Here is a 12,549-nt window from a genome sequence, read left to right as displayed (position 1 = left end):
CCCCCCCCCCCCTCCTTCGCCAAATCTCTTGAAATCGATTCCATAGAAAAGTTGAAAGTTTGGAAAGAGAACCTCTCTTCTTTATCAAATTTATTCCGCCTGGGTTCTCGAGAGCCACGCAGATGTCATGCTCGCTCACCCTCCCTGCCTCCCTCCCCCCCACGTTCTCTCCCCGCGTCTTGCTGAATTACTCCTCTCGGTTCGGATCGACGTAGAAGGTGAACTTCCAAGAATAAAGAGTCGTAGAGTGAATTTTCATCGTGGGGGCTCGGACGAAATCGTCCCTCGCGAGAAGACAGGAAAGGATCGCGTAGAACAGCTGCGAGCGCGCCTCGACGAGGCCACGGAAGCGCGACGTCTGTTTTTTAAGGGTTTAACGGGCGGGGACACACACACACGGGGAGATAGAGAAAGAGAGCGCGCGCGAGAAGAGAAAGTGCACGGAACGATGCCTTCGAGGGTGATCAATAAATATTGGCTCTTGGGGATAGAATTGGGGTAGCCGAGTATGGCTACGCCGACGGAGGGTGAGAGAAAGGACAGTCGTGCTGCTGCGGTTGCCGCCCCTTTCCTATGGCACACGACGTATGGCAGAAATAACCACTTGGTATAGGCAATGGAGAATCGCTCACGGACCGTAATTCCCTCAACCTTCGTGATCGATACTTGCTTTAAGCTGTTCTGCTACGTAGCGAGAGGTAGGGATCAGTCGGATTTATGGAAAAACTCGCGCGGCCGGGGCATCGAGAGAGAGAGAAAAAGAGGACGAAGGAAAATGACGAAATTCAGATCCACCCTGATATCTCCCATCGTCGAGCAGAACCGCGACTCGGTATTATTACGCAGCCGATGATGATTTTGCGATGAAGAAGAGATAAAATCGACAGGATTGCGAAGTGAGGTGTAAATTGCCGTTGATCCAAGTATTGGAGTAATAATTTTAACAATGCCTGTCGCGTTGAAGTCACGACGAAACGATAATTAACGAAGGAGCCTTTGACGGATAAATAGTCCAGATATAATTCTAGTGTTCAGTCTCCCGCGTTCATTTTTGCGGGATGATAATGTATTCATTTCCTATCTCGCTCAATTGTCTCTACCATTTTCCAGTCACTGCTAAATAGAAATCCTCGTACCACAGCCGTAGAGAGGTTTCCGTGGATTCGGTTAGAATTTGGATGAGGAAGCTGGATGCTTTCCGAGGCGTGAAATGGCTGCGTTAACCGCTTGCACGAGTTCAACCTGGGCGAGGAAAGGGGCGGATACTTTCCATTCTTCTCTCCCTCCTTGGGCGACGCTACAAAATGCTTACTCCGTATCTTCAAGATTTTCGAGTTTGTGTAATATAAGTTGCGACGCTACTTCTCCGCATAAAGTATTTCTTATCGGAAAAGTAATTCTTTAACAAATTGCGCATGCTAATGCGCTTTCCCTCACGTTACTTCTTCAAATGAACAAATCTCGACTGGAAGATATTTATCGGTGAAACAATACCGATCTTCGTAGTCTATTTATCATTAGTGTGATGTATCAGCTTTTTATCGTGTTTTAATGTTGACTTTTAGTTTCCCGCCTTTTTGCTGTTTATACTATCGACGATCTTCCTCACAAATTGTCAGGCTTCGAGATTTATTGGACAGCCCTCGCCATTTTCTCGTTGTTTTCCAACGTTCATTCGGTGTGAATACCGAAATTCTGAAATACGTGTTCCTCCGGCGTGAAGGCGTTCGGAAGATTTAACAACTTCCTTTCTTGAAATCATCATCCTTCTTTTTCTCCCTTTTCCTTTGTTCTTGCTGTTTTCGGGGTTGCCTCCAAACACGTGGATGGTAATATCATTGTACGGATCTCACGAGGAGGTATAAGATGAAAGTTATGTGCTTCGCTATGCGCGAGGGAATCGTAGATCAGCGGTCGGACGTCTGTGGGGACGCAGAAACGAACGTGAACGAACGAAGAACCACCACCGCCTTCCCGCCAACCCCCTGTCGTACTTCTGTGTCCCCTCCTCCACAAGGAGCCAACCTGTCTCTATGCATCCCTTCCACCAATCACACGACAGGCTTTTCGTCTATTTTTCTCTCTTTCTCATTCAACATTCGCGTCTCACTGTCTTTTCGACTCCCCGTGACTCCTACGCTCTTATTTAGACATAGATCTTTGTACACAGCCGTATGTACCTGCCGTTATGTATACACGTGTGTGTTTATAGGTGTGTCCAAGCGTATTATATATCATTGGTACATATATGCCCTATGTAAAATGCCAAAGCAAGCGCATAAGGCAACGGGGTACATATAAGTATGTGTGCACACACAATACTGGGTGTGGCAGCCGTGGCGAACTATTATTTCAGTCTACAGAAGTACGTTATGATCCTTTAGAATCAAAAAGTCAAATGCGGGCATTAAGTATTCCTGTATTGGAGGAAATGGTTGGATCATGTGTTATTCGATACGAAAACAGAACTACTCGATAAGAAAACAGAATATTTTCATCGGAAAAGCCAGAAATTGTTGGTATTTACTAATCCAACTTTACATGGAGAGAATATTATAGTTTTTTTCATATAAATTCTTTTCAATTTTACTATGTTTCTGAGCAGGAAAAGACTGTCAATAAAGTCTATGTTGCTCTAAGTATAATAAAATTCGTTAAAAACATTAACTTTTTTAACTTTTAATATAAAATGAAAGATTAATCGGTTATAAAATTCTGTAATAATTTTCATTATAAAATTCTCTGCGCGTACGTTAAAATTGTAACGAGAGACGCTTGGAAGATAAATTAAAAATAGAAAATACTTTTTCTAAAAATAATTACAAAATAATGTTTCCCAAAGAATACTCTGATCCTTCAGTAAATATAATGTTAGCAATATAGCATAACTTTAGTAACAAGAATAGTTAACAAGGTGACATAACATTAGCAATAAAAGAATAATTTATAATTCATAATGATTGGACACTTGGACGCGTTGGTAAAATCTTGTAGCTTGGCGTCTTTTCCAAGACGCAATTTTTAACTGATTGTTAATTAAAAAAACACTACGTGAACTGTGATCGCTAATTTTATGCAATCGAGAAAATTAAGAGTAGCGAATGATGTTTCCATCTCACAGGGGACCATTCTATTTTTTCGTTGGTGGCACGTGAATTAAGTCCCTTCGCTATCTTCAGTCCTCACGTAAATTACGCGACGCTCCGTGGAGAGAAATAGCCGCCTCTTCTTTTCCCTGCACCAGCTCTTTCTACTTTATTTACATATAGATACGAAAGCCATTGAGCTGGCAGTACTTCCCTTTTTACGGGTTGATTCATTCGGCATCGATAAAATTTGCCCGCTTGAAATTATTGCCAAGTTCATCCCTCCGTCCGCAAATATCGTTAAAAACATTATAATCATTTCGCACGACGTATTATGGGAATAACATTTGAGATTGAAATTTACTGTCCACTTTTTATTCCTCGGCTTTATCCCCGCAGATTTTGCAGAATGAACATTTGCACATAATATACAATTCGTCAGATAATCCAGAAATTGTTAACGAGAGCAAAATGCGTCGCGGTTGATATAGTATCTCTTACGTTGGTTAATTCTAATCGGATTACACACCATCTATATATTAGAATTAGTTATTAGGCAAATATATTTTGCACCCGCTACAATGTATATACATATATGTGTGTATATCGATAGAAAATTTAGTACTTTTGTACTTATGTTCGCTATTCAAACGGGCGGGCGTAACTTGGAGCCTATTATGAACAACCGCATAAACATCCCTTGGCGTTATCAGTTGTCGGGCGCCGGGGCGCCGGATATTGTCGCATCCTGCGTTTTGCCCTCTCGCTCCTCAAAACGGAGAGAGAGAGAAAGAGAAAGAGAGATAGAGATGTTGGAACAAAATATAGAAGGCAGAACAGAATAGCACAAACTAAGTCGCAAAGTTAATTACCTCTCTCCGACGATCGTATTGGTAATAAAACATCGCGTGTTTCTATCTTCTATGAATTATACATTTAGTTCCTTGTTACCAAAAAAGTTAAGTATTAGATTTCACAAAATTACAAAGAGTTCTCTTTCAGTCCGTAAAAAACGGCAAGGAAAAATAGTGTCCCCGTATTGCGTGCGAATGATCGAAACGTGAACCCCCCATGTGGCCATACCTAATACATCTCTTCTATTTGAAAAGAGATTGTGAGCAGACGCGGGAAAGTATCCGACTTGTGCTTTTTTACGGCCGTAGAATTTTTTGTCTCTTTGTCAGCGTAGATCTAAGGTCCTGCCCGAAAGACTCGTAAAAAACTCCAAAACAGACTTTTCCCAGGTGAAAGTTGCGTTCTTGCTATTGGGAATGGGCTCTGCCGTTTTTCCGTCTAAAAAAAAGGAAACCAACATAATGTAGCGAACGTTTGGGACATCAGTAACGGTTAACACATTTTTTTACTTCCCGCCTGTTATCTTCCCGCCATCGACTCCCGTCTTGAACTAAGGAATGAGACCTGATATTATATCAGAATTAAAGAAATCGTTACTAGGGAATTCATCTCTATTTTGATATCATATATTACATCAATACGGAGATTGTTGTACATTAATTTTTACTTTTATATATCACGTTTCACCAAAATATTAATGCAGTAATAATTATGTAATCGAGATGCTTTTCAAACACTTGTACTCACGTATTATGAACCATTAATTTACTGTTCCAAAAAAACACACACAACGTAAAATATCTGTTCTTACTAAAAGCGTTACAGAGCGAAAGTAACTTACGACATAACTATTCCGCGTATAATCACGTTTTGCAAACGTTTAGGACATTTCTTACTATCTTTCAGAATTTGATCTTCGAGACCACATTTTAAAATGCAAATATCGCAATCCAAAGGCGAACCAGTATGCTAAAAGTTATATCACTTTAGAGGATTCGAAATATATTAAGACATATCACACGCAATCAATTTATTTTAAAACCACATAATTTATTAGTTTGTATAAATAATTTGAATCAACGCTCTCACATTCTATTTAATTTGTCGGAATGATCTATTATCTAGACACCACTTTGAATAATTGAAGAGGAAATCCTAATCCCGCTCGCGTAAGTCAAGTTATTTGTAATTAATCCCATCCATCTTATCTTCAGACAATTAAACTTTCTAAAGAACGTGTTTCGGAATCACCCCCGGCACAATTGAGTGTACGGATTATTTCGCTCCGCGAGTGATATCAGACTTACCCAAGGGTGGGCACGCGGGGCTTGAAAGAGTTAAATCGCGACCGGTGTAGGGCGGCTAGCGACGGGCAAATAATCGAGTTTAATTGCAAAACCGTCGGCATGATTTAATTACACCGTACAGCGTTGTCGGATATATATTATGTACTAGACATACATATGCATCTCCGACCCTCTCATTTTTACCCTCCTCGAGTGCCTAATATTAAACGAAGCCGATTTGTTGCGTTATGCTCTCATTTTCTCGGTCATCGAGCAAAAATCACTTATTTAAAATATCATAGCGAAATATATTGTGACTATAAATACATATATGTATTCTAATGATTGAGGTACAAAAATAGTAATTAATCAAACAATGGATGGAATTTTACATTTGGAGCAGTAATATATTTTAGAGAGAGAGAGAGACAGAGAGAGTAAGGGGATAAAAACTTAAGTTACAAATTAAATAAATATTATTTTTAGAAAGAACAATATCTTTGGATAAACACTGAAATATTTTATTTTGTTCTAGATTGCTAGTATTATTTCTTATAGTGACTCCAAAAAGATATGTTTCATTGGCATAAAAATATAAATAGCACACTTTCGTGATAATATTAGTAATATTTGTCGTGTAAGTGTGCTCAATCTATTTTTTAATCTGCAATTTCATACAATAACATGATGCTAATCCGACTAACATTCGTTTTTCTTTTTATCAAATACGGACAGTAAGAAACAGCAAGGAAAAATCCTTTTATTGCGTGCAAGTGATCGAAACGCGAGAACTGGTAGATAGTTTGTTGCTACGTAGTGACTTGTTCACTTGTTTTGATATCGTAAACGCAAATTTCTTCAATTTATTAGCTATTTCTTTGTACTAACGTAGATGAAACGAATGACGCTATGATTTTATGGCTTACATTATAAATTCCACAACCTCTAAATAATAATTGAGATATCATTGCCGTTTCATTGAACAATCAACAGCTATGATGCATATGCTATGCGTCATAATAAATATGCTAATATGGTGTGAGAATTATTGAAAAATCCTAGTAAATTGAAACTCATTAGTCTTTCTAATTATTCGTATCGTGTCTGGATACATGTACACATTATAGCGGTTGATTACTCGACTTATCTGTTTTGACAGCTCGACAGTATCATATCATATCGTGTTACATTACATCGTATTATATTATATCCAGTCACGAGTGAAGCTATTAGAAAGATTTAGTCTAATAAATGTTGAAGCTTTATTTATACCGCGGTAAAATTATGTGTGCAGCTCAACCGTAACGACAAATAGAAAAACGTAAAAGTTATAGTGATAGTAAAAAGTTAAACGTAATAGTGAAAAACGTTAAAGTAAATGTATCTAATAAAACGATAGAAATTTTAGTGATTCTTCTTAACAATAGCTTTCCTTACAACAAATCTGAAGTTACACGTCCTCGTTTTAATTTGAGGAAATGGAATCTAACCCTTTTTAATATCGACAACCCGATAGTCACAACTTTTTGTCCTTCTTCGAAAAGAGATTTTCTTGCCTCTAAATCGTATAGTTTTTTTATCCTTTCTGAATTAAGTATCAATTTCTTCCTAACATTTTGATGAATTTCATTTAATTTTTCTTTTAAATTACGAACAAAATTCTGAGAATCCTCAACCCAATCCTCCGGAGGAGAACCTCGACATAAATCTAATGGTAACCTTGAATCTCTTTCTCTCTTTTCTCTTCTCTTTCAAAATATAACTTTGTAGGAGTCATTCCTGTTGACTTATGTTTTGAAGAATTTCATTTAATTTTTTGAAGAATTTGATGAATTTCATTTAATTTTTCTTTTAAATTACGAACAAAATTCTGAGAATCCTCAACCCAATCCTCCGGAGGAGAACCTCGACATAAATCTAATGGTAACCTTGAACCTCTTTCTCTCTTTTCTCTTCTCTTTTAAAATATAACTTTGTAGGAGTCATTCCTGTTGACTTATGTTTTGAAGAATTTCATTTAATTTTTTGAAGAATTTGATGAATTTTATTTAATTTTTCTTTTAAATTACGAACAAAATTTTGAGAATCCTTAACCCAATCCTCCGGAGGAGAACCTCGACATAAATCTAATGGTAACCTTGAACCTCTTTCTCTCTTTTCTCTTCTCTTTTAAAATATAACTTTGTAGGAGTCATTCCTGTTGACTTATGTTTTGAAGAATTTCATTTAATTTTTTGAAGAATTTGATGAATTTTATTTAATTTTTCTTTTAAATTACGAACAAAATTCTGAGAATCCTCAACCCAATCCTCCGGAGGAGAACCTCGACGTAAATCTAATGGTAACCTTCAATCTCTTTCTCTCTCTTCTCTTCTTTTCCGAAATATAACTCTGCAGGAGTCATTCCTGTTGACCCATGTTTTGAAGACCTATACGCTAGAAGAAACATCGGAATTTATCCCAATTTTTCTGATTCTCATCAGTGATACTCTCCGCGACTACCCTAATCACACAAGAGAGAACTATCTACTATGGGTTTCTTCCATTAATATTGTCCACAGTGTCACATTCGAAAGTCGAACATATCACGCGCGTCTCTTAAAACACACTTCTCAGAACCGCGGGCTTATCTGCGGCCGCTTTTTGTCCGTCTGCGGCAATGTGGCAGCACGCGAAGTAATGTTTCGCCGGAGACTAACCCGCGACAGGAGATTTCCAGCTGATAGGGTTGATTTGGAGCACGCGAACGCGCTGAACCCGGGACTAAAAGAGATTGATAAAGCGGTTTCGGACGGCTTCGTTCTTCGTGGCGACTCGGTCGAAAAACGACATACATAGCTATCCCGTGCATCACGTTTTCTCTTAACGCAATCGGCGCTAACACGGCGATTTCGCGGAATCATTATTTCCGAGAAAGCAGCAGGATCTTTTACACGCTATCCTGATTTGATTGCCGAAAGGCACTCGCGTAATTATGGAGCGGGCGAATCGCGAGTGGTCAGTCGCCGTGTTGTTAAGCGATCCTGCTACATGCGCGGTTTCGGTGGTACACAGCGCAGGTTGTTGTGCCAATTGAGAAATCGGTACCGCGTTATTCCTGCCGAAACATCGATACCTGGACGAAAGAAACGTGATGTTGGAAGCAATTTGGCTGGGTCGAAGTTTATTATGATTATATTCATGAGAAAAGGAACGACATAACATGTAATTAACATCAACGATGCGCATCGCCGCACACATGTCGTCACGCTTCTGATGATGACTCCCGAGCAATAACAAAGAAGATAGAATCAGATGCGCAGATAATTACGAAGGTCGTAAAGATTTTGCATATCGTAACATCGTGCTGCGATACTCGGCGAATATTCGCGCCGGTCGACGCGAATATAGACTTCGAACAATGACGAGGTATCGCGGTTTTTCATCGCGCGCAATTGCGAGCCGGCGGAAACTTTAATCACCATCTTTTCATTGCCCTACACCTCCAACGTTTATCCGTTTTTCTGTTTTTTTTCCCTTCCTCTTTTTTTGCATCGTGAATCCACGTAAATCTGCGGTAACAGCGATAAACCTGCAAAGCTGCGAACGTCCAACATTTATTATTGCTCTCGCGTGTGAAGTTTGATATCCCGGTCGCACATGTATACATGGCCGTGCGCTTGGGAGTGTGTTACGGGATAGAATGCAAAGGGCGATGCTGCTGTTGCTGGTGGTGGTTTGTGTGTAGCGCGCGTAGGGGATGGGTAGACGTTGGGGTTGCAAAGGGTCTAGAGAGAGGGGGAGGGAGAGAGATGGGGCGAGCAGAGGTGGGGCGTGCGCGCCTGCACCTCATAAACTTAAACCCTAATTAACCGGCGCTACGGCTACTGTTGCGCCCTACGTGCGTATGGTTCTCGTTCATACACACATACGCATCGCGGCGCTTTTCTCTCTTGCTCCTTCGCCGGCGCGCGGATAGGTATGTATGTGTGTATGCACGTTCGGCGGCATTCTCTAGTGAGAGAAGCGATGTTTATTGCCTGACTTCACGTAAATTAGCTCCGCCCGCGAAACTATCCGGTGGGTTCCGTTCGCGGTGAAGGTATAACCGTTGTTTCCGAAGACGAGTCAGGCGCTTGAATTTTCGTTCTATATGTTGCTACATGCACTATCCATCCTTGGAGATATGAGCTTGAATTGCTCGACGAGAGATATTGTTGAAATGCTCGTTTAAATTTATGGAGGATCTCTCGAGGTCGTGTACTTTTTGTACCAATGAGATAGAAATCTACAGCAAATGATCATCGTTCGAGTGTCATAAGGATATCACGAGATCAGAACTTCACCATCAGTGTTTTGACAGATATGTCAACACCAAGTCATGTGTCGTTTGACATGAGCCTCCAAGTAAAAAAATATATAGTGATCATATTCTCTTTCCTCTTTTTTACTTTTATATCATCCTCCAAAAAATATTATATTTAACACAATGTCATAATTTTTTATCTCTATCTTTTATATATTAAGTATCTTTTATCTCTATCTTTTATATATTTTTAAATATTTTCAGATTTCATCAGAGATATTTTTCGTATATTACTTAAGTGCTTCCTTTCGTTTGCCCTCATTCTTTTATATTTGTTACTTTTCTCATATATATATATATATATATATATATATATATATATATATATATACTACAAAATATAATCTTACGATTAATCTATAAGTGTGAAAGAAATAAATTACTGATTGCAATACGAAATTTTACACAAGTTACCACATCGTACATATTCCTCTCTAGTATGTGTATGTACGCCTGGCGCAGGCGTATTATCGCACATGAGAAGACCATTATCCGACCTGTCGATAGATGCACGTATCAGAAATAGTTCGCGTCGATACCAAAGAGACTACGTGATATCTCACGTCTGTCGTCTGAGAGCTAAGTATAGTGGCGTTATACGCCTAACAACCTTGGCCCAATCACTATGATTAACACAACACCTCAGGATCATCACACACGTCACACTCTCCGAGTATCTCACTACGGCGTAACCCTAACCACACATATAACGCCGTGGCAGTGTATGCTCTATAAAAGAATTTGAATGTAATCACACTGTCTCGTAGGAACACTTTGGACGATATTATCATTTCGCTCGTGAGAAGCATTTGTTTATATAAGGTCTCGAACGAAGCGGGATGATTGACACACAATGTAAACGTAATTCAGTAGACGCTCAGCCCGGACCGGTAGCCCAATCTGCGCATGTCCACGCTATGCCAATATGGCGACTCGTCCCCAAGTACACAAGAGAGCATCACGGGATGGGAGTTACTACTTGTACCGTGATGGAACCTGGTCGATGTGACTAAAACCGAAGCCGGCCGCTGCGTGGCAGTTCAAGCGGTCGCCGGCGACGGGGAGGGGCGAGGCCATCCAATATGGCCGTTGTGTCGTTGCTCGAAGCTACTCTATCGTGGATTCGACTGAGTTAATTTTCTCATCGTTTCTTACGGTGATTTCATACGGTCACCTGCTTGTTCGCGATGTCACCGTCGATTGGACGTCAGCAGTGGTATGTAAGTCGTCGTTTGATCCCGGAGTTCCCTCATTGAGAAGTGAGACGCAACAGCTGTAGCCTTTACCGGAGCTTGAGCCTACATATGTATTCGCGCGTGTGTGCGGTGAATGTGTATATCCGGATTAGTGTGAAACGGAGTTTGTATTATTGCCAAAATTTACACTGAGATGAGACAAACCGCTTAATTAGCGAATCATAACCACAATATATTTTCCAAGCTCGATATAATGCAGAAAATTATTTGTTATCAAAGATCAATGTTTCCTTCCGTGCAATATATGACACAGTTGAAACAATTTCATTATACATCGGGTTTCATGCAAACGTACAAAGGTCCAGTAATAGTACTCTTTGTATAAAAAAATATAATGCCGCAATTTGCATTTCATATACACTCTCGTATAGTAACATCCACTAACTTCCTCCTACAGATTATGTCTACAATTTGTGTGCGTGCTCCGGCATTTTAATTACGTGGTTATCATCGCATTTTCTTAAATTCTTTAACGTAAATGAAAACCTGTTTTATTTGAATATCCGGAGTCGAGGTAAACATACAGAAGTGAAACTGTGTTTACACAATTAAACACTTTTACGCAATTAAACCGAATGTAGGCTTAACCCCGCGAGCTAAGCGAACGTCGCGGGAGAGGTTATAGTTAATTAAAAATAATATTTCTAGTGAAACATAATTGTATCCGTTTATATCTTATTTTATATGAAATCGTCTCGATTTGTTTCGATGTGAGTCGAATCAAATTTTATTTATTATTTTTACATAATATCTGTCTATAACTGTATATTTGAGACATGAATCTATATACAAATTTGATAATTACGTTGATTTCAATCGCATTGATTACGGACCATTCTTTGAGCGATGAATAATCGCGATTTGCATTGTTATAAATGCATCGCATTGCAACTTCAGTTTATTCACGAAATGACAACACTTCCAAATCGCAAGCAATATATCTATATATAAACTTACGAATTATGTTTATTACCATGCCTCTCTCATAATACTAAATTTCATCGAGCTCTTTGCCGTCGGAAGCGCTAGCTGGCGTCGCGTGATGTGTATTTCACGATACATTATAGCATAATTAGCATCACAATAAGTATAGATTGATTTATTTTTTTTTTAATTAATGCATGCGATTATTATGATCTGATTCTTGTTATTCGACAGACAATTAATTTTAACGTTCACGCAGCAAACACAGATATGCAACTGTCACATTGTCGTAATATGACGGAAAGTAACACGCAATATAACGTTTAAGTGGTAAGCAACACACGTTAGTTGCGTAATTTTCCACTCGTGCGGAATTACAGTTGCATAACATAATATAATGCGTAATTAAAATGTTACACACTCCTGTTGTTATTGAGCAATTTTAAAGACGTTTCTCCCGGTTAAATTGCAACAACGGCCAACCGCAGCTGGAATCCATCAAATTTGTATTTTGAATTTTCGGAAATGTGTCGGGACAGCGATGACATAACACTGGATTATCGCAGAAAGCCGAATGGCATACTGTAGCGTATGCTCGGGTAAACCCGTGCAGGTCCTCTAGGATGTCTTGCTCATTAAGCACGTGTTTAGTGGATCGTACGGGATCATAAGACACGAGATGATAAAGTAGCGCGTTATACTGACGAACGGTGAAAAGCATTTTGCACGTGGAAAAGCAACGAGAGAAAGAAAGCTTTCTTTGCTGGACGATAAAGCAATTATTGCACTCAGTAGAG

The 12,549-nt window shown here is 39.3% G+C and overlaps 1 protein-coding gene across 1 annotated transcript in view; it reads left to right on the top strand.

Annotated features, from left to right (window-relative positions):
- Positions 1 to 12,549, top strand: part of LOC116840939 (homeotic protein ultrabithorax-like) — a 93,792-nt gene that overhangs the window by 40,920 nt on the left and 40,323 nt on the right.

The sequence above is a fragment of the Odontomachus brunneus genome, unplaced genomic scaffold (genome assembly GCF_010583005.1).
Source record: "Odontomachus brunneus isolate Ranch 3 - 2012 unplaced genomic scaffold, Obru_v1 Obru_scaffold_013, whole genome shotgun sequence".
Lineage (NCBI taxonomy): Eukaryota > Metazoa > Arthropoda > Insecta > Hymenoptera > Formicidae > Odontomachus > Odontomachus brunneus.
The sequence above is the reverse complement of the archived record's forward strand: the minus strand, read 5'-3'. Positions and strand labels throughout refer to the sequence as shown.